This window comes from Myxocyprinus asiaticus, chromosome 5, assembly GCF_019703515.2.
Source record: "Myxocyprinus asiaticus isolate MX2 ecotype Aquarium Trade chromosome 5, UBuf_Myxa_2, whole genome shotgun sequence".
NCBI lineage: Eukaryota > Metazoa > Chordata > Actinopteri > Cypriniformes > Catostomidae > Myxocyprinus > Myxocyprinus asiaticus.
The window spans coordinates 26,079,904-26,103,438 of record NC_059348.1 but is presented as its reverse complement, the minus strand read 5'-3'; the positions used below and the strand labels follow the sequence as shown (position 1 = coordinate 26,103,438).

The 23,535-nt window shown below is 40.2% G+C and overlaps 1 pseudogene; it reads left to right on the top strand.

Moving 5' to 3' along the window:
• The first annotated feature begins 7,407 nt into the window (after positions 1 to 7,407).
• Positions 7,408 to 22,912, top strand: LOC127441156 (probable ATP-dependent DNA helicase HFM1; annotated as a pseudogene).
• Positions 22,913 to 23,535: the final 623 nt, after the last annotated feature.

The window sequence follows — 23,535 nt, the reverse complement described above, 5'->3', positions numbered from 1 at the left end:
GTCGATAATTATCAAAATTGGTAGGGTCCGCACCAGGTTTCTTGAGTATTGGAGTTATTGCAGCAGTTTTAAGAGATAAAGGAACAAGACCAGAAGTAAGGGAAGAATGTATAATATCAGTTATTAAAGAGATTAGAGTAGGTAGGCAGGCTTTAACTAGGCAAGTGTGGGAAAGGGATCAAGCTGACAAGTAGTGGATTTGGATTTTCGAATAATACTAGATATTTCATCAGTAGTTGGAAGTTTAAAACTGGAAAGAGTAGATGGAGAGGGTTCATAAGGGAGTGCTATTAAATAAGTATTTCTCACAAAATACTGTGTATTTTATTACCTCAAATCCATAAATTCACATATATGGATTGAGTTTAGACATTTAATAGTTTATTTTATACTCCGGCACTTGCTTTACTGCTTATTATTTTAACTCAGAAATATTAGCCACATAGCTAACAGTGAATACCTCTGGATAAAAGAAGAGGGTTCACACTAAACGTCTTCGATGTATCGTGTTGCCTCATATAGACGTTTCATATCTCAAGAATCTATATTACAATAGTTCTTTGTGCTCTTGGATGTCAGTGACACCCACAAGATGACAGAAGAAGGCGCATCTTCGCTGGTAACCTATTTTATGACTGGCCAGTGATTCATAAAGTGTGAGTAGGGCTTTACACTGTTGGGGTGACCAGACGTCCCCTTTTTCCGGGGACAGTTCCGGTATTTGACGGTCTGTCCCCGACTGGAGCTGTCCCTGGAAATGTCCCCGTTTTTACTGCGCGTTCAAAACAGTCCGCTAAGTGAAAATACATGGCAAGAAAGCCCCTATGGAAGCCTTCCGGCAACAAGGTTAATCATGTGCTGTTTATTGTGACCAACAGAGGGGGCTGCTCGCTATAGCAGCTTTAAGTCATTCGTCTTCCTTTACAGATTACTTGTTTGTTCCAGTGTTGCCATTAAGAACAGGACCAGAAAGTAAACGTTTGCAGGCTCCAAGACCAAATGAAAAAATCCAATATATCAATGACTTTCCAGAAGAATTAAAAAATAGAGTGGATTAAGACGGAGAAGATGCCAAATTTACTGTCACTCTCTTAGCCAGTGGTGGAGCTAGGGGGTGGCCAGGGGTGGCTGTGGCCACCGTGGACCGAAGCCTGGTCACCCCATTGGCCACCCCGCTCGCAACTGCCGCTTTGGTCATTTCCTGTCTTGGGCACAATTTAGTTTTTAGAGGTTGAAAAGAAACATCATCATTAACAGCTTGGAGGTGAGGCTAATAGTTATGTTATAAAGAAGTTATATTGTTATGTATTATATCAAATTAATGCATTTAAAATAAGAATACAACATTAATAACATGGAAAAATAAATGAAATGTATCATAAAGTATCTGCAAAGAACAGCAATAAATTGAAGTCATCACATTACAGCATAGATTACATTGCGCTTTGCTGGGAAACATGTGACAAAAGAAGCATCATAATGCATAAGAGCTGATCAAAATAAAAGGTATAATTAAGAAAAACAGGTCCATATGAGATAACTGATAGAAACAGTTAGGTGAAATAGTGTAGTAATAATAATAATATTAATAATTATACAACATTAAATATCTTTGTGTCATGACTACAAAGAGGAAAAAATCCACAACAATTTCAGGCATCTAAGGGAGGCAATCCCCCTTCAGAAATGAATTTCAGGCCCTGATATTGTCCATAGTGTAAGTGTTTCATAAGTTCCTCTGTCTTCACTTTCAATGGTAGTCGCTCACGAATGAAGCTCGTCATTTGCATAAAGTTGACATTTTCTCAACTTGTCTTGTCTCTCCCCACAGCGATCTCTGTCGTCAGCGGTCGCGACAACTCGTGTCGCTGGAAGTCGCTGTGCTCTCATTGAAAAATAATGGGATGGTGTCGCTGTCTCGAGCAATGCTGCTGGGCGGTGTGAACGGGTTATAGTCATGCATAGTTATGTGGCCTAATAAAATGATGCGTGGAAAACCATGTCGGCATTCTGAGTGAGTTTGATTTATATATTGATAGAACATTCGTCTTGTATAATGATATGATGCATTAAGCACTGCTGCTGATTTTTTCTGCAGTATCATCTGTAAACAGCATCTCAAAGGCTACTATGGTCAGTTGGGCAGTCCACCAATAACGTTAGAGCAGCGGCAGTAATAGGAACGCCCACCAGCGACACAGATCGCAAAGTCTAGCGACATGCCACCCGCGGTGTAACGGGGCTTAATGTTATTAGATGTGTAATCGCTATTAAATCGCTATTTTTTCTCTTGTCAATTGACTGTAATATTCGTTTGCTTTGATTCTGATTCACAGTCTCCACCGTTTTTAAATCAAATTATTGTGTAATTTAACTATTTATTTTACAAAAAAAAAAAAAAAAACAATCAGATAAATATGCATTACAATGTCACTCTTCATACCAGCCCACGTAAAAATATTATCCATTCCGTTTATGAGAATATTTAGGCGTCACGGCAATCTCCCATTCATTCCACTGGAGAGTTCTACAGAGCTTGTCAGAGCGAGCAATGTTAACCATGGGGGGCAGAGCTTAGTGTAGGGTCAATTTCTGCAACACTAGCTCCACCGAACAGAAATGCAAAAATAAACAATGTTTTCTGAACAGCTTTCCGAAAACGCCCTTCATCTGCTGTTGTTTAAACCGTCAATAGTCCTGCCCCCAACTCACACCATTGGTTGAGTTACATTGTTGGGGCTGGTCTAAATGGGTCGCTCTAAACAAACACAGGAAATTTATAGTGCCACAGAGACAAAGCTTTTACAGTTTTTTTTTAAAGAAACGGAACCTCTGAATGACTTGCAATTGTCTCTGCATATTAAGCTGGGATAGAAAAAAGTATTTAAACACTTAAAAAAAGTACATATTTCAGCTTTAAATCCTGTCGCTGTGAAAGTACTGCTCAATTAACGTAAGTTTAATTATCATGTATCATGCAAGTTTTGCATTGCAGGATTGCCTTTTCTCTAAAGACACAGGATACATCTAGTACGTCAATAATAAGGCATGTTAATATCAATACTTGACACACAAACCTCAGTAATGGTGACACTCAACAAACATTAAAAGAAGTAAAAGATGAGCTCTTAACAACACCACACAACTATTAAACAACAGTGATGACAAAAACAACAACAACAGAACAAATGAAGTCTGCAAATAGCAAAAATAAATAAATAAATAAATAAATAAATAATACTCCTACAACACTAACCTCATTATTTATTCATGCTGCAATGCATCCACGGAGCTGGCGAGTCTTTCAGACAACTTTGTTAAAGGTGCTATAAGCGATTTTTTCAGGGAAAGGTATGCAACATATTGTCCTACTCTGTGATGGAGAGCCTGTGAATCGGCCTCATCACGGGATTTGAATGTGTTCCATGGACTTATTTATTATCTTACTCAACTTTTCAGTATTTATTGGGGTTTTGTTGTGCAAATTTTGTATCTATCCTATTTATTGGTTTTGTTTTAACTCTCATTTTAACTTATTCTTATGTATTTATTCATGTATTTAAGAATGGGGAGGTGAGGGTTAATATTATCTAAATAATGGTATGTTCCAATTGGAAAAGGAGAGAAAATGTTCCCATTTAAATCAGCCACCACTAGAGAGAAAACAAGATGGACAATGAGTGTTTGGAGCACATGGACAAGGTTGCTAGCACTGCTTGTGCACGATATATTCCAGCCTCTATTGTTTAGGGAGGGGAGTACTGTAGGTAATCCTCTTAGTACCAAAAACAGGTGTAGCTTTAAGACTGTTTTTATTATTATTTGTATTTATATTAAAACATTTTCACCTCTGATGGAACACCATTCCTTTTCTGGTGTGATTCTCCTTGTGACTGCCTTGGTCCCTATTACGTACTCACTGAAATATATTAATGAAATAAGTGTCACGAGATATCTCACCAGTCACTGTGACAGCTCTAGACTCCATAAACAGCTAACAAAAATGTGTCCACGTGCCACGGTCTCTTGTGCTTTCTGCCTGTCAATCATTTTGCACATTCTCATAGTTTCATAGTTGCAGCAAATTATTGAGGCTTAATGCCATTTGTATGCCATGTTGCTCATAACAGTTGTCAGCTGAGGGCACTATATTGCTGCTGTTGTTTTTGACAATCGTTTCTGCTCAGTGTGGGTCTCAATAAAGCTCATTTGGTATTTTTGAGTGTGGGGTTTTTGAAAGAGGGGGCGTGGCTAATCCAACAGCTCAGTTTGTGGAAATTCTACAACGGCTAAAATCGCTTACAACACCTTTAAGTGATTTGAGATGACAAATACACTTGTTAAATCAACTAAAGTACAAGTTGATAGAATCACAAATTAATATGCTTAGTTGACTGGTCAGTTTAGTTGTGCCAACTCAAAAAAGCACATTGATACAACTAGATGTCAAAAAAAATTTGTAGTAAAAGATAAATCTTATGATGCACTCAGATACATCATAGGGCGGTGTCATAGGGTGTTTTGGGTCTTTTGAACATCATACACCCTTGCCCGGGCGACCCAGACAGGGTTGATCAAGCCCCAACTTGTGTCTGAGCAGCGCTCTGCCACGGGTCACTCTGCTTGATCAACAGCCACCGCAAAGCCTTCTCAGCAGCTTCCGTGATGTTTTTGATGGCACTTCTCTTGTGGGTGCCTGATATGCCCAATTGACTGAAGGCCTTACAGAGAGAGACTGCCCAGCAAACCCTCTGCAGCTTATCTCTATGGGTAAACACTGCGCCCGCCACCCCTTACTGTGGTACTCCTCAACTAAGCCTTGATACTTGGCTCTCTTTCTTTCATGCACCTCCTCCATGCGGCTTTCCCAGGGAACAGTCAGCTCAAGCACGATCACCTACCTGGATGCCTATGACAGCAGAATTAGGTCTGGCCTAAGCGGTTGTGCAGATGTTTACTGGGAATTTCAGTTTTCCGCTGCCAGTCTCTCGCAGTTCCCAGGGTGCCTGTCTCAGTGCAATGGTGTTTCTGAAGTTTCTCTCCTGCCCTTACAAAATCCATGGCTGTTACAGCCGGAGGGGATTGCTTGTTCTCGGCTAATTGCTCTGCAGATGGTGTCAGTTACTGTTCTCAGCACCTGGTCATGGCACCAGTGGTAATGCCCCTCTCCCAAGGACTTTACACAGCAGCTGAGGATGTGCTCCAAGGATCCTTTTCTCTAGCACAGGGGGTAGGCTGGTGTTTCAGATTTTCCCCAGCAGAAAAGGTGAGCTGGACTTGGGAGGACATCATACACAGACTGAATTAGGAACATCAGGCGATGGGGCTCAGCCTCTCCCTAAAAGATGTCATGAGAGTCTACCTGGTTCCACTTAGTCCATGCACCCTGCTGTCACATGCCCACAAACTTAATGGCACACATCTCTTCCACTCCTGCCCTTAGCTCCTGTTGGACCATCCAGTGTCTTTCCCTGACTGTGGCCCTTTTGTAATGAGTCATCTGGAAGCTACCCAAGCCTGCTTGTCCATGGGCACTGTGCCCACCAGAATGCTGTGTGGCAGTCAGGATTCCGCTTACTCAACTGCAGTCAGGGCTCTCCACTTCCATCCCGTCCTCACCTCAATACCTGCCTGTGAGACCTTGGGGTCACTGGACTCTCTGTACTGGAGCACTTCCCTGGAACGAGTGACTATAAACTCCTCACTCGGGCTGCTAAAAGGAAGTTTCAGCTGGTTGTTCTTCCCATATAGTGCGATGCTGGTCAGAATCCTGAGAAGACCCAGCTACCTGCGCAGATGCCATCTGATTTTCCTCTCAAGGTCCTCCATGACTCACAGTGGGACATCGTACACCAGAAGAGGCCACAGGATCCATGGGGAAATGCCATGCTGGTATATCCAAGCCTTGAACTTCCCTGGCAGCACTGACTTGTCTACTGATGTCAGCCAGAACTGCAGCCCCTCACCCACGTGTTTGATGGATGCTGTATCTCTGAAAGCAGGGCTGAAGGTCTTACCGAGGCTCTTGACAGGCTTCTCTGAGAGTTTTGGGATTTGGCCTCCTCCCACAGTAAAGCGGAACTTGTCCACAACCTTCCCTATCTTGATCACCAAGAACCTGGACTTCTCAGGTTTAAAAGTCATTCGAGCCCTACCAGTAAGGCTGTCCAAGCCCTGGAGGATCCATCTGCTTCCTGGCACTGACGTAGTTGTGATTGTCAAGTCATCCATAAATGTTTGAATGGGTGGCTGGCACACACCAGAGCTGGACAATGGGCCCCTGCATTCCACCTCTGCAGATTTGGCAAGCACGATCATTTCCAGGGCAAAAAGGATGACTGACAATGTGCATTTAGTAATAATCCAGAATGAGGTCCTGGATCTCATCTGGAATGTGTTGTCTCCTTAGGGCTGTCTCCACCAGCTTGTGTGGTAAGGATCTTACGCATTGGTCTGGTCAAGCCACAGAATAGCTGTAGATCACCATTCTCTTCACATGCTTCCCAGATCAGCTGGATTACTACTCCTGTGTGCTCCAGTCATCCAGGCACCTGCGCAATCCTGCCCCTCTGCACAGAGATGTTGATGTAATGGTTTCAGGAGGTACTTTGTTAGGCATCTAGAGAAAATACTAAAGAAGTACATACCACCACTGACCAGATGGTACCACCACTGACCAATTTCAATAGAGAATTCCAGAGATCCATGTGAAAAGTGATTTTATCACAATAAAATCAAATAAAATAGCTTGTAGTTTAAGTCTTGTGGCAATGCTTTTGAAACAGTGAGTATTTTTAACATTTATGGATTGGACCCATTGACTTCTATTGTAAGTGCCTTATTGGAACCCAGGTTTGTGCTTTTTTTAAAGAAAAGGAGGGACAAGTTGAAATAAATTTTGTGGTACTCAACATTATGCCACATTTTGTTGATTTAGCTTAACTTGTATTGAACCCGGAATATTCCTTTAATGACTATAAAAATCATAAATCATCCTCTTCATTCATAAAGGTTACTCTCAGCGATCAAAGACATTTCTACCTCCACCACAAAAACCCATTCACAACCCCTCTGTAAGTGTCCAAGGGCAGACTGTCAGATCACAGGAGCTAGTGGGATCTTTTCTGTGGTCCTATGAAGCCTTTGGAGAAACAGACCAGGCTGTCAGGAGTAGCACAGTCTCAATGGGTGCAATACAGGATATGGATTGCCTTTGGAAACAAGACCTTTACCTCCTGCCAGTGCTCCTGCCTGCAAGACTCGTTACTCTTTGTTTTCATTGATTGAGTTAACAAAAATTTCAGATGTAACAAACAGTTCTTTGTGTTTGAAATGGATATTGACAACATAACAATAAGTGTGTGAATAGACTAAATTCTTAATGTTTTAAATCTTGCTTTAGGTTGTTCACAACTCTAATAAGAAAGAATTTAGGCAATGGTGAAGACAGTCTCTCAAATCCAATGATACCGTCAACAAATGACGAACTTTTCCTTGGTCAGGTTGCTATGACAACCAGGGGTCTGCAGACAACACATGCTGTTGCTACCTGTAGTCCCTTTATAGGGTTGGGTCAAGCTGAGCAATACCATTCTGCAGAACAAAAATGTGAATTTCCTGCAAAAACAGCCCATAATCTCCATCTTACTCCCAAGCCTATTGAATTTGAAGGTAATGTAAAATACTACTGCACTAATAGTTAACTTGCCATTAAGTTTGGCTAATTTAGAGCAGTTTGAATTTCTGATACCATTCTATTGTACAACGTAGATGAGAATTTGCTGTATTCATAAGCTATTGTCATTTCTGTCGTAAAGTTGAATCTTCGTGCAGTTTAATAGAGTGAAAGATGAAGTCTTTGAGGGTATGCATAAAATCTATAAAAAAATTATAAAGGCTATAGGCCATCTTCATTAATATTGATATGGTTTTTCAAGGGACATCTGGAAAAGGAACACTCCGTCTAGTCTCTGAAATTTGTATCCTCTTGAATTTAGCTCACCTAAGAAGTAACTGTAACTGATATAATTTTTTATGTATCCTTCTATGCACATTTATACCTTGGACTGTGTATGATGTCTAGTAATGCATTAATTGTTCAATGTTTTCCTTGATATATGCTTAGCTGCTAAATTCAGAAGTGTGTTGAAAGAATTCCCCTACTTTAACTATGTACAATCCCAAGCATACAGGGTTGGGAGGGTTACTTTTGAAATGTATTCCACTACAGATTACAGAATACATGCTGTAAAATGTAATTTGTAATGTATTCTGTTAGATTACTCAAGGTCAGTAACGTATTCTAAATACTTTGGATTACTTCTTCAGCACTGGTAGATTTTTTCACTTGTTTTGACTATAAAAACTCTGCCAGTACAGTAAGACAAAATACACATGTTAAAAATACATTCTCTGAAAAACCTAAATGTCTTATGCAGTGTTGCTTCTAAAACAAGATCAATCAAATTGATCTTGTTTTAAGAATTTTTCGATATTTTTACAGGAAAACAATATGAAAATTATTATCAAGAATAAGATTTTTGCCCTAATATCAAAGGTCTTACTAGAAAAATTATGATCTAACGTGAATTTTCTTGATAAAATATATGATCGTGCCTGGTGACGTGCATGTAAAATGGCAAGAAATAGCATTTTAGCTTAGTGTAAAGCAGACAATTTACACAAGGTTTATTTCTATTTCTTCTGCTCCAAACTTACTTCAAACTTACTTCTCTGTCTGCTCGTATGAATGTAACACATCATAAGAAAGTGTTTCACAGCTGTTCAAATGCACTTTGGATCACATCATATATATGTATAAATGTTTTCCATCTGAAAGGACTAAATATTAATTGAAACAAATGACAATAAAATGCAAAGTAATCTCATCAGTAATCAAAATACTTTTTGAATGTAACTGTATTCTAATTACCAATGATTTAAATTGTAACTGGAATACAGTTACTTATATTTTGTATTTTAAATACGTAATCCTGTTACATGTATTTTGTTATTCCCCAACCCTGAGCATGGATGATGTAAGTTTGTGCTATTTATGTCTATATAATTAAAAATAGTTAGTTATAATACACATACAGTAGTTTGTGGCAAATTTTCGCTCCTTTTCAGGTTCTGTACACAGTAAAACTTTGTTGTTAGTGCCCCCACGGGCTCTTGGAAGACTGAGCTCTTTGAGTTGGCCATTATTCGACTTCTGATTGAGGCTTCGGAGCCCTGGCACAATGTCAGAGATGTATACAGTGTTACAAATTCATATTTAGTATTATAAAGTAGGTAGTGAGATTATGATAAAGCAAGTTTTCTCCTTTTATTTAATACCTAATAACCTAGTATTGCAGGTACAATTTGACTTTTTGTTTCAGTGGCACCAATTAAGGCTCTTAGCAGTCAACGATATGAGAACTGGAAACAAAATTTGGACCTCTCGGACTTAACTGCAAGGAGTTGACAGGAGACACAGAGATTGATGACATTTTTTAAATCCAGGATGCTCATCTCATTTTCATAACTCCAGTAAATAATATTGTAATGAGTTGATAATAAGATTTGGATGAAACACCCTTTCCAACACACCTGAAATATTTTTCCCCCTTCAAAGGAAAAATAGGACAGCATGACCAGGAGGTGGAGGGATAATTGTTTGTTGCCATCTGTTCACCTTTTCCTCATCGATGAGGTCTCTTTTGTTGACTCTCTCCCAGTCTTTAATACAATGTTCAAAACATTCTTTTCAAACAGATGGCAGTGTTGTGTAAATGAAAAACATTAAATGAGCATAAGGTACATGTGGTGAAAGACAAAACCCATGGAGCTACTCTTGAGGTTGTGGTCAGCAGAATGAAAACCATGTAATCGTATTGCCTGGCTGTAAATCCTGAATCAAAAGGTTCCATGAGATTTGTGGCTGTCTCAGCTTCCATCCCAAACATCCAAGATGTAAGCATTTTCAGGACATACCTGAATTAAACAGATCAAACTTTTTATGTGTGTTCAGGTTAATTTTGATTATTCCTGTGCTGTTATGTGCCATTGTGAAGATATCTGAATGGCTCTCGGATGAATTAGGGCCTGCCACTTGTCTGGAGATGGATGAGAGTCACGGGCCAGTGAAACTGAAGGAAGTAGTGCTTGGGTTCCCCTGTGGAAATAATCAGAATTAATTTAAGTTTGATCTTTCTCTCACCTATAAAATGGCCAACATCATTCAGACCTACTCTGATCAAAAACCAACACTTGTGAGGGGGTCACCTAATGCCATGCAAGGAGCAGACGTGTGAGCGACGAGCTCTGCGCACTTATTTTCATGTTATAATCTGGTGAATTTTGATACACCCAGTTACACATTTGCTCTTTGATGCAAAACATGGCAAAGAAGTCAAAATCCTCGGGCTCTGGAGACATTAAAAGACACTTACGTGTTCAGGATGAAAGCCCCGACAGGTCTACTGTCCAGGGACTCGATTTGGATGGTGCGGCGGGAGAAGGAATCCAGCGTCAGTTGTCCAACATGTCAGTGATGTTGACGAAGATTCTTGCTGACTTGGAGGATCTCGCTGTGATACGTCGATCGATTGCGGCAATGGAAATAAAATTCTCTGAACTAGTTACAAGAGTGTCAGATGAAAGACGAATCGACTTTTTGGAATCTTCGGAGAGGGAATTTACCACTAATCCGCCCGTGACCAAATTTGATCTGGAACATCTCCTTGAAAAGCTTGAAGATCTTGAGAATAGAAGCTGCAGGAATAACGTTCGAATTGTTGGAATTCCTGAGCATGAGGAGGGCAGAGATATGGTGAAATTCCTAGACGAGCTCTTCCCGAGTCTGCTTGACATAACAGGCCATAAACTGGAAATCGAGCGAGCTCACAGAGTCCCAGCTCACAGATCTGCTGAGGGAGACAGGCCCCGATTGATTCTGGCCAGATTTCTGATATCATCCGATAAAGATCTTGTGTTGCGCCAAGCGAGGAGCAAAGAGAAGCTTTCTTGGAAGAACCATAATATTTTCTTGTTCCCGGACTTTGCGAGTTCGACAAGAGAGAAACGCGGTCGGTTCAAGGAATGTAAGAAACTCTTACATCGGCGAAAGATCTCGTTTGCTCTGATGTTTCCGGCCAAACTGAGAATAGAAACGAAGGTTGGTCGCAAAGTATTTACTTGTCCCAATCAGGCAATGTCTTTTATTGAATCAATGACTGAGTAAACCATTGGATGTTTCTCATGTGAGTGAGTCGACTCACTGTACTTACTCTTGAGGAAGCTGGGCGTCATTTTGGTTTCTTTTTTCTTTTTGTGTTGGCTCCGCCTAGCGGCTGGAGCTTGTTTTCTGAATAACACTTTTCCTTAAAGAAACTTTAGCATTGATGAAAGATTACTTTTGCATTGAAGTTCCCGGACAGTTTGAGAGTGGATACTACGGATGACCACAAAATATCTACATGCTCACACAAAGGATGTCTTTTATAAAGTTGACGGATTGTGTAAGCCATGGTATATACGTTTATGCGGCCTCCGAGTGAATTGACTCAACCATCCGGGGAACTGGGATGCCGGTTTTGTTTCTTTTTGCATTTGTTCCGCCTAGTGGCTGGAGATTGTTCTATTGAATAACATTCCTTTAGAACAGCTGTGGATTAATCTGTTCGTTCTTTGTGCTTATTCCTCCTGCTGACTGTGGGTTGTTTTGTGAGTATTTTTACGGGACACTGGAATGATTACGTCATCCGCTGAACTCATAACAGCCGGCTCTCTGAACATTCGCTTGTCTGTCCAAGGAATCTGAATGGTTTTATATCAGCTGGAATTTGTCTTGTGGAAGATCACACCTTTGAGACAGCTCTGTGAATGAATCTACACATTCTTTGTGTTCATTCTTCCTATTTGCTGGGGTTTATTTGACAAAGTATTCTCTGTTATATAATTTTGCCTCACAAATTTGTGAGGCAAAATTTAGCAATCTGATGGCAAAGTTGTCGTGGGGGCTCGTGGACGTACATGGACCTTTTGAATTTAAAGGGATTGTTGCCGGTTGGCACTTTCGTGTGCGGGGTTAATGCACACGTTTTTTCTTTTTTCTGTTTGTTTTGTTCGGGGGAAAATTCGGGGTTTGATTTGTGGTCTGTATAATTTTGTTTTTGACGCACAATTTGTTTTTTCTACTATATCAAAATGTCAAACGTTATTATGAGTGTACTATCTCTCTCCACATGGAATGTGAATGGGTTGGGGCACCCCATAAAAAGAAGGAAGGTTATTACTTTTCTTAAACGTAAGAAATATGATATAGTGTTTCTTCAAGAAACACATCTCTCTCCGCAGGAAGCTGAAAAATTTGGGAAGATATGGGGTGGACATGTTTTTTTTAGTGCTGGCTCAAGTAAGAGCAAGGGAGTCATTATATTGGTAAATAAACATTTACAATTCAAATGTCTCAAACAGATTAAAGATAAATTAGGAAGAGTCATTATTGTTTTAGCTGAAATTCAGGGTCAAAGGTTGACTTTGGCTAATATTTGTGCACCTAATGCTGATGATCAGGGCTTTTTTATAGATCTTGAAGGGATTTTGCAAGCCGCTGGCACCCCTCATGATATAATATTGGGAGGAGACTTTAATCTTTTGATGGACTCAGTCCTTGATCATAGTGAAGCAAAAGTGTGTAAACCCCCTAGAGCAACATTGACACTTCACAGGATGTGTAAAAATCTTGGTCTTATGGATATTTGGAGACTTTTGAACCCATCTGGTAGGGACTATACATTTTTTTCCATAAGATTTATTCTAGATTAGATTTTTTTTTTTATATATATATATCCAAATCCCTCATTTCATCTGTTGTGGATTGCTCAATTGGAAATATCTTAGTCTTAGATCACGCTCTGGTGAGTTTAGAGGTGATGCTACATATAGAGAAAAAGAAATCATATAGTTGGTGCCTTAATGTGTCCCTTTTGCAAAATCCTGATTTTCAACAAATGTTAAAGGCTGAAATCAATGTTTATATGGAGACCAACTGGTCCTCGGTATCCTCTGTGGGGGTGGCTTGGGAGGCACTTAAGGCGGTTCTTAGGGGTCGGATCATACAGTATGCCTCATTCATCAAAAACTCCAAAGCACGAGAACTCGTGGAGTTGGAAGGGAATATTAAAAATGCAGAGGCTGAGCTGAAGCCCCGTATGTCAGCTGATGGCCTCAGAGAATTGACCCGATTGAAATATAGATATAATACTATTTTGACGCGGAAAGTGGAGTTTTGGTTATTAAGGGAAAGACAGTCATACAGGGGACAAAGCAGGAAACTTTTGGCTAGATATATAAAGCAGAGAGAGTCTCTTTCTATCATTCCCTCAGTGTAATCTGCTGGTGGTGAAATTTTTACCTCGGCCACTGATATTAATAATGCCTTTAAAGAATTCTATATTGATCTTTATAGTTCCACGTCTTCATCTACTGATGAAGATATTAAAAACTTGGTGGAACCATTAGATATTTCTAAACTGAAGACTGAGCAAAAAAACGCTCTTGATTCTGAGATAACCTTGGAGGAGCTTGATAAGGTAATTAAGTCCCTACCTACAGGCAAGGTTCCGGGGCCAGATGGTTTTGCTGCAGAACTGGCTCCACATTTGTTAGAAGTTTATACAGAATCATTAAAGAATGGAAAGCTTCCTCCAACCATGACACAAGCCCGGATCAGTCTGATTCTCAAAAAGGACAAAGATCCAAGCGAGTGTAAAAGTTACTGTCCAATCTCCCTGATCCAACTAGATGTAAAAATATTGTCAACAATTTTGGCTAACCAATTAAGAAAGGTTATGACATCTCTTATACATATAGATCAGGTGGGGTTTATTCAGGGCCATAGCTCTTCTGATAACATCAGGCGTCTCATCAATATCATGTGGTCAGTGGCGAATGATCTCCAATGAGTCTCCGGTCGCTGCCATCTCACTTGATGCCGAAAAGGCGTTTAATATGGTAGAATGGGATTATCTTTTTAAGATTTTGGAAATGTATGGGTTCGGGAGTACATTTATTGGTTGGATTAAGTTACTTTATAGACACCCTGTAGCAGCGGTACAAACAAATAGATTCATTTCAGATTATTTTACTCTGGATTGGGGCACTCAGCAGGGCTGCCCTCTTTCCCCTTTATTGTTCTGTCTTGCCCTGGAACCATTAGCAGCCATGATAAGAAAGGAGGATGATTTTCCAGGGGTGGTTGCAGGAGGTGTGGCACATAAGCTTCTGGTTTACGCAGATGATATTTTATTATTTGTCACTGAACCTACTAGATCTATGCCTTGCCTCCACAGAATTATTAATTCCTTTTCCAAGTTCTCAGGCTACAAAGTTAATTGGTCTAAATCCGAAGCAGGGGAAGGGACATATCATTTTATAAACTGATTCAGTGTGTGTATGCTTTGTTTGTGTTATCCTGTTTATTTGAATCAATAAAAAATTTAATAAAACAAAACAAAAACAAAAAAAACAACAACACTTGTGGTATGTGAATGTTTGTGAATACAGATGTGTTTGGTTGTGTTTTTAAAATATTATTATTATTATTATTATTATAAATTATTTTTTTTGACATTGTAATAGTTTTGCTCCACAAGAAGGAGTTCAACAGTCTGCTGCTGCACTGTAAAAAATGTCTGTAATTTTAATGGTAAAAGACTGTAGAAATGCTACAGAAATAAAACGTTAATTGATTAATGAATATTAACTGTAAAATATACAGTACATTTTTTTAATATATTTTAAAAGACAATACAGTAGTTTTTACATTAAAATGTTGTAAAAATTACAACTTTAAGGAGTATGATTTTTCTGTATAATTAATGGTAAAAATGTACATTGTTTAACAAGAGAGTACATGTACTTTTTATAGTAAATTACTGTTAAAATTACAGTAAAAAACAATAATCGGTCATTCCCACAATTCCCTGCATGACCCAACATATATCATTATTTTTTATGGGTATAGTTATGTTTCTTCTTATTTTTAATATCAGTTATGTACATTGGGGTGTTCTGTTTTATATTTGATGTAGTTTCATTTTTATTGCATTATATAAATTTCACATGTGTTACCCTGATGGTGTTTAGTGTTTGTTTGAGTGACACTGAGGACTGTCTGTACATGTTTATTGGTCATTGCTCTTGGAAGAGCCACTATTGATGAACTTCATATCATCATGTGCCTTTCTGTAATTAATACAGTGATTAACAATACCTTATAAAGTAAAAAGTAGATTTTTACAGTTTCAGAAGGTTAATATCAAGTTTATGATGTTTTTTGCTGAAAATTTAACAGAATTGTTTTTTCACAGTGCCATTGTGGTCATGTAAATTACAACAGTTTTAAACTGTAAAATGTACAGGTTGTTCTGTAAAGTTGTTTACATTTTTACTGTATTTTTTACATAATTATTCTGGTAACCACAGCTGCCAGTTTTTTTTTTTTTTTTTGTAAAAACAACAGATTTTTGTTTTACAGTGTGTGCTTGCCAAGGACGGCAGGTTCATTATGAGCATTCACCACAAACAATGGTATCTATAATCATATTACATAGCCGGTTAAAATGCATTTTCGATTTGAAATTAATGAACACTTAAAACAAAGTGATTTTGTCTGCAACAAAAATGTTTGTCTGTTTGTTGCACAACCACAGATGTTTTGCCAGAAATGGATTGTCCTTTTAATTGTACTTTTTGTACTCTTAAAGAGCACCTATTATGGTTTTTAAACGTGCCTAATTTTGTTTTAAAGGTCTTATACAATAGATTTACATGCATCCAAGGTCAGAAATTTGCTCATAATTTAAATTGCAGCATTACCTTTTTTTCCCAGTGTCAGAAACGACTCGTTCAATGATCTGTTCTAAAGGATTCATTGTAAACTCCTCCTTTCAGAGAGCCTACTCTGCTCTGATTGGTCAGATGACCAAGTCTGTTGTGATTGGTCTACCGCTTAGTGTAGTGTTTGAGGGCGGGTCAAAGCTGTTCGCAAGCAGCCAATGAAGACCAGAGGCGGGTTTTGTTACCAAATTACATAGGTTAGTACAGGAAGTAAGTCTGGAATTATTAACGACTCGTTTCAAGTGTTCAGAATCGGTTCTTTCTTTTGGGAGTCAATAACTCCATTTATCGTGCACTTTGATTTTTGAAACTTTGCAGACTTTTTTACATTCACAAACAGCTATATAACACACTACATGAAAGGTAATATTTGAAAAACCATAATAGGTGCTCTTTAATGTGGACATCTCTTAACAAATCATAATCTTCATAACAAATCATAACGACCGGGCCGGAGCGTACTGGATACCGGTAAGTGTCAAGGGGGGTACTCACCAAGCGCTGGTGGACACCGAGTGTAATCAATCCACTATCCACCAATGCTTGGTTCAACCCGAGGCATTGGACACAACTAAAACGGTGAGGGTGAAATGTGTGCATGGGGATATTCACAAGTATCCAGTGGTGACTCTGATGATTAAATTCCGGGGGTAAAATCATAGAGTGCAGGCCGCGGTTAGTTCCCGCCTCACCCATCCGCTGATTTTGGGGACTGATTGGCCTGATTTTAGAGTTTTACTAAAGGGAATTTGCGCAGATGGGTCCTGTATGAAGTTAGGGAGATGTGCAATGTGCGATGCTCTGGCAGGGGAGGCGGAGCCAGGGCCGTCCTCGACAGCACCGCGTCATAATGATGAGAGAGGGGGAGAGGCTGCAGCCCCTCCCCTTCTCAGGGAATTCCCTGAGGGGGATTTCCCTTTGGAGCAGTCGCGAGACGAAACCCTCAAACACGCCTTCGACCAAGTGAGAGTCATCAATGGTCAACGACTCCAGCCGGACATTGCCCTTTCATACCCCTATTTTGCGATTATAAATGAGCGGTTGTATAGGGTGACACAGGACGCTCAGACTAAAGAGGATACAACCCAACTTTTGATTCCAAGGAGCCGTAGGGAAATGGAATTCCAGGCGGCTCATTATAATCCCATGGCGGGTCACTTAGGAGAAAGGAAAACACTGAACCGTCTAATAGCCCGTTTCTATTGGCCTGGCATTGGCGGCGATGTCCGCAGTTGGTGTGCGGCATGCCGCGAATGCCAGCTGGTTAACCCACCGGCCACCCCAAAAGCACCATTGCGCCCTCTCCCTTTGATCGAGGTCCCCTTTGAGAGAATTGGAATGGACTTCGTTGGGGCATTAGAATGGTCAGCACGAGGACATCGCTTTGTATTGGTCCTAGTGGACTATGCAACGCGATATCCAGAAGCAGTGGCTCTTCGCAACATCTCAGCATGCAGTGTTGTGGAGGCACTCTTCAAAATAATCTCCCAGGTGGGGATTCCGAAAGAAATCCTCACCGATCAGGGCACAACGTTTATGTCACGGACACTACGGGAACTGTACGAGTTGTTAAGTATTAAATCGATTCGCACCAGTGTATACCATCCTCAAACGGATGGCCTGGTGGAACGATTTAATAAAACCCTCAAAAACATGATTTGTAAGTTCGTGCACGACGATGCTAGAAATTGGGATAAATGGCTCGACCCCCTGTTATTTGCAGTACGGGAGGTCCCGCAAGCCTCCACTGGCTTCTCCCCATTCGAGCTGCTGTATGGGCGACGCCCACGCGGTGTGCTTGATGTATTGCGAGAGGCCTGGGAGGAGGGACCTTCAAACAGTAAAAATGAAATTCAATACGTTCTTGATCTTAGAGCAAAACTCCACACTTTGGGACAGCTAACACAAGAGAATTTGCTCCAAGCTCAAGAACAACAGCGCCGACTGTATGACAGGGGAACTCAGCTAAGGGAATTTGCACCAGGAGATAAAGTGCTTGTATTGCTTCCCACATCGAGCTCTAAATTACTCGCCAAGTGGCAAGGACCCTTTGAGGTCACACGACGAGTGGGAGATCTCGATTATGAGGTTAAACGAACTGATAGAGGGCACGCACGTCAAATATACCACCTCAATCTCCTGAAATTGTGGAGGGAGGCGGTTCCTGTGACGTTGGCTACGGTAGTTCCCGAGAAGGCGGAGCTCGGACCGGAGGTGAGTTCAAAACATAAACAGTTCACCCCGGTCACTTGCGGAGACCACCTCTCACCGAGTCAACTCGCTGAGGTTGCTAGCTTGCAACAGGAGATTGCGGATGTGTTCTCCCCTCTACCGGGACGTACAAACCTCATCCATCACCACATCGAGACCGAGCCGGTGGTCGTGGTAGGTAGCCGCCCCTATCAATTACCCGAACACAAGAAGAAAATCGTTCGGGAAGAATTGGATGCAATGCTCGATATGGGGGTAATAGAAGAATCCCACAGCGATTGGTCCAGCCCAGTTGTTCTAGTGCATAAGAGCGACGGGTCTGTATGGTTCTGTGTGGATTATAGGAAAGTCAACGCGGTGTCTAAATTTGATACGTATCCAATGCCTCACGTTGATGAGTTGCTCGATCGGTTGGGCACTGCTCGATTTTATTCGACATTGGATTTGACGAAGGGTTATTGGCAGATCCCCTTGACACCAATTTCCCGTGAGAAAACCGCCTTCTCCACACCGTTTGGATTACACCAATTTGTGACACTTCCGTTCGGTTTGTTTGGAGCCCTGGCTACGTTTCAGCGTCTCATGGACCGAATCCTCAGACTGCATTCAGCTTACGCCGCTGCCTATTTAGATGACATCATCATTTATAGCAATGATTGGATGCATGTTTAATCGCATGCAACATCTGAGGGCGGTTCTGAGATCGCTGCGCCGAGCGGGACTCACAGCGAACCCAAAGAAGTGCGTGATTGGGCGGGTGGAGGTACGGTATCTGGGGTTCCACTTGGGCCACGGGCAGGTGCGTCCCCAAATTGACAAGACAGCGGTGATTGCGACCTGCCCGAGACCCAAGACCAAAAAGGGGGTGAGACAGTTCCTGGGGCTGGCTGGCTATTATAGAAGGTTTGTACCTAATTATTTGGACGTCACCAGCCCGCTGACTGATCTCACTAAAAAGGGAGCTCCAGACCCGGTCCAGTGGACGGAGCAGTGTCAGCGGGCATTCACGCAAGTTAAAGCCGCACTCTGCGGGGGGCCGCTTTTACATTCACCTGACTTCTCTCTCCCTTTTGTTTTACAGACAGATGCTTCAGACAGGGGGCTGGGGGCCGTGCTCTCGCAGGTGGTGGAGGGGGAGGAGCGCCCGGTGCTATACATTAGCCGTAAGCTCTCGATGAGGGAAACTAAGTACAGCACCGTGGAAAAGGAGTGTCTCGCCATCAAGTGGGCGGTCCTCACTCTCCGATACCACCTGTTGGGGCGGGCCTTCACCCTCTGTTCCGATCACGCCACACTCAAGTGGCTCCACCGCATGAAAGATACCAATGCCTGGATCACCCGTTGATATCTGGCTCTTCAGCCATTTAAGTTCAAGGTGGTCCACAGACCAGGAGCGCAGATGGCTGTCACCGACTTCCTTTCCAGGAATGGGGGGGGAGTGGTAGACAGGCCGGATGTCGCCCCGGCCTGAGTTGGGCGGTGGGGATATGTGGCAGCGGGGGCGTGTTCAAGCATCTCTCTGGAGAGAGAGAAAGCGGTAAGGGCTCTTACACCTGAGTTAAATTATGTCTAACACCTGTCTCTAATTTCAGTGAGCACGGGGAGAGCGGCATAAATAGAGCTACACCGCAGGTAGACGAGAGAGAGAGCCTGGGCACCAGAGACCCGATTGTGAAGCCAAGAGTTTATTATTGTAAAGTAGTTTGTGTATTTTTAGAGTGAGTTATTGAACAGTGTAAAAGCCCTGAAAGAGTGTATTTGCGGCAGTGAGGAGAATAAAATGCTTACCTGAACCAGGAAATCTGCTTCTCGCCTCCTCCTTCCACTGAGAAGTGTTACACGTGTGTGGAGGCTTCACGCCATCCACCGCGGCATCCACGCTCAACTCACCGTGCTCCCCACCGAGAACAAACCACATTATAGCGACCACGAGGAGGTTACCCCATGTGACTCTACCCTCCCTAGCAACCGGGCCAATTTGGTTGCTTAGGAGACCTGGCTGGAGTCACTCAGCACGCCCTGGATAGTGAACTCCAGGGGTGGTAGCCAGCGTCTTTACCACTGAGCCACCCAGGCCCCTATTTTTGATTGCTAATTATTTCTCACATAATGCAGCAAACACTTGAATTGGAAAAATCTTTTCTCCTTATTCAGTTACAATGAGCACCTTAGCCATGGGTGTGAATCTTCCAGCCCACCTTGTGGTCATCAAATCCACATTGCACTACGTTGGTGGCGCTTGTGAAGAGTACAGTTAAGCTGACCTGTTGCAGATGATTGGGAAAGCAATCAAATTTTGGTTTAGTCTCAGAAGAATAATTATAGTTTCAGATTGAATTTCCTATATATAACCTTGATTGTCTATTTGATTTAACGTATTTATAATTTATGTAAATGTGATTAGCATAATAGAATGACTATTTTTTAGCTTGCATACAAACTTGGTGGAGCACTTGAATGCTGAGCTAGTTCTCCACATCATATCTGATGTGAACATGGCTCTAGACTGGATTCGCTCCACCTTCCTGTACATCCGCACTTTGAAAAACTCCAAACACTATGGTCAGTTCTACACTAAAGTTGAAAACCCTTAAAAGTGCTACTAGCTAGTTTTTTTTAATCTCTCAAGTGTCTCATATTTTGTCTCAGGTTTCTGCCCTGAGCTTGACAAATGTGGAATTGAAACTAAATTGGTATGACAAAAGTGATGTAACTGATCAAGTCAATCAGTTGATACTGTAATCATTCAATTTAAAAGCCAATTAAACAGAACAGCTTGTGTGAATAAGATTTACGCTCTTATATTTTAAAACTGTGTTTGAAGAACCTGAACTCTTTGGCTTCATTGAACCTGATTACTCTGGATGAAGATATTAACATCAAACCCACAAGTGACCGATTTAGCTTTTTTTCCCCTTTAAATGTATATGACGATTCATATTATTCTCCTTTTCTCTTTTTACTGTATATGATTATTTCAGTGGCACTCTACCAATTTTGCCATTGATTGCAATATCCATATAAATGAAGTGACTGACCAACACAGAGACTGGAAAACTTATAGCCAGGAACTCTGTTGCCTTTGACACTGTGAGGCAGTTCAGTATAGTTACTGGAACAGAGATTTTGCCCGAGTTGGTAAGAAACTATTAGGATTCATTTTTCTCCAACAGTCTCGGTTGTCTTTTTCATTCTTGTCTTTCTTGTGCCACTTTCTGCGCAGCGTAGTTTTAACAACATGCAGTTTTTGGTCTCTGTCAGGTTTGACTGAGTTTCTCAGGCATCAGTCCAGAAAGAATTTCTCTGCTCAGCTCAACTCTTTGATTCTTGCCAAGTGTTTCCGAGCTGAACTGTGGGAGAACTCACCTTACGTCTCCAAGCAGCTGGAGAAGATAGGTTGGAGAGCACCTCCTCAAGAGCTGAATTTTATATCTTTGATTAATTAAAGATGTCTTTAGTCAATTGAGGGGCAAAATTAATGGATGAAATATTTCTTTATGAACCTACTGATTAAAGATATAGGAGATCTCGTGTGGTGGATTTGGTGTGGTGTTTATTTTTGGGGTCTTCTTTTCTAGGACTATCACATGCCACTTCTATGGTGAATGCAGGGCTTTTTGCAACATTCAGCAAAAATGAGGAGACCGGTCCCAGAGAACTAGAAATTGTAAGCCAAAAATACAGAATTGTATAAAGAAAAACATCTTTCAAAGCCATGATCTCCCATCCTGGAATTAGTACTGACACATAATTTTTAACAAGATTGTGAAAATTTGCAGCACTATGAAGTAATTCAATATAACCCTTTTGAAACCAGATTAAGGAAGCTGTCTGCAAACTTCCAAAACAGGTAAAAATTTTTTATATTTAATACACTGGAATCTCTTGACATAATATTTGTGACTTAATGTCCTTCAATGTTACATCCTATATGTAATATAAAATATTTTAAACAGCATTTTACTAGCTAAGATATAACCTACACTTTCTCTTATACATTTTAACCTAAAATTTTGATGTTGATAAAAGGTCCATAGATGTGTGTCAACTACCCACGTGGAGTTTGAACCATCATTAAGAATTTATTCTAGATTTTACAATTTCACAAATCATTTTGTATAATATTTAAATCTGTTTTTGATAATGTAAATATCATTTAAAATACATTTTCTAGATTCCACGATACAGTCTTTCCATAGCTGAGATTGTTGTCAACATGAACTTGAAGAACTTTAAGGAGTTGGCATTGAAATGGACAGCACGAGACCACCATCATGCCACTCTGATTATTGGGGACTGACAATAATATTGTTTTCCAGCAGAAAAGTTATCTTTAAAAAAAAATAAAAAATGAAAAGATGGAATAGGTGCATAATTTGTTTTTCCAGAGACACAGTGCTCTTGAAATCTGGAAGCTCGTCAAAGAGAATCAATGACAAAATATCTAAGGGAGATGATATCAGCATGAATTTGATAAGCTCTGAATATGGTCAGTGGTCATAGCCAATGCCTGGCAACCTCATCAACTTCTGATCTGATAACCTTGTTGTTTAACAAGTCATAATGACTTTTTGGATTTGACATTTAATCCTTATACTTTTTTAGAATGTCTTATTCAATTATGTATATAATATTTTTATTATATTAATATTTAATATTTGAATTGCATAAACTTCTGAATGGAGATTTATCTGGTAATATTTTTAAATAATTAATAATATTTCATTGTGTAGTGGGTCTGGACATACAACAGAATTTCAGTGCATTCTATTCTGGAGCAAAAAGGTTTGCTATTTTTGTTTTCAAGGTTTGAGGGAAGTCAGTGTTATACACAAAGTGCTTATGAAAACACAGAATTAGAAAAGTGTTTTGTTACACCCCAGGAGAATTCTTATGATGGTACATATTTATATAATTATATACTTAATAAAAAATCACATACACAGACAAAATTACATTTGTTGACATAAAATTTAGTTTGGGTGAATGTGAGGTGAGTAAAAAAATTTGCAGCACTATGAAGTAATTCAATAGTCAAATTATCTGCAGGGTACAACGTTTACCGGGGAGACATTTATTCTGAAATGAACAACCCAGCATTGGAACATAATACTGCAAACTACTGCTTCACCTCAGAGTACAGTACTTTTTATATGTATTTATTTATTACAAAAAAAAAAAAAAAAAAAACAGTAAGATCTGCATTGGAGAAACAAAAAGACAAAGTAAAAAAATACATAATAATAAAGATATAATTTATAATACATTACACATAAATAAGTTATAAATGTATACAAATTTAAATGAAAATAAATGAACTCAATCAGAAAGAAAAATAAGCTCATATAGAAATTTGTGATTCTTGTTTTTATATTTATGAGTTTTGAGATTTTACCATATGGAATACTGCAATTAGAAAGACTTTAAATTTGAAGT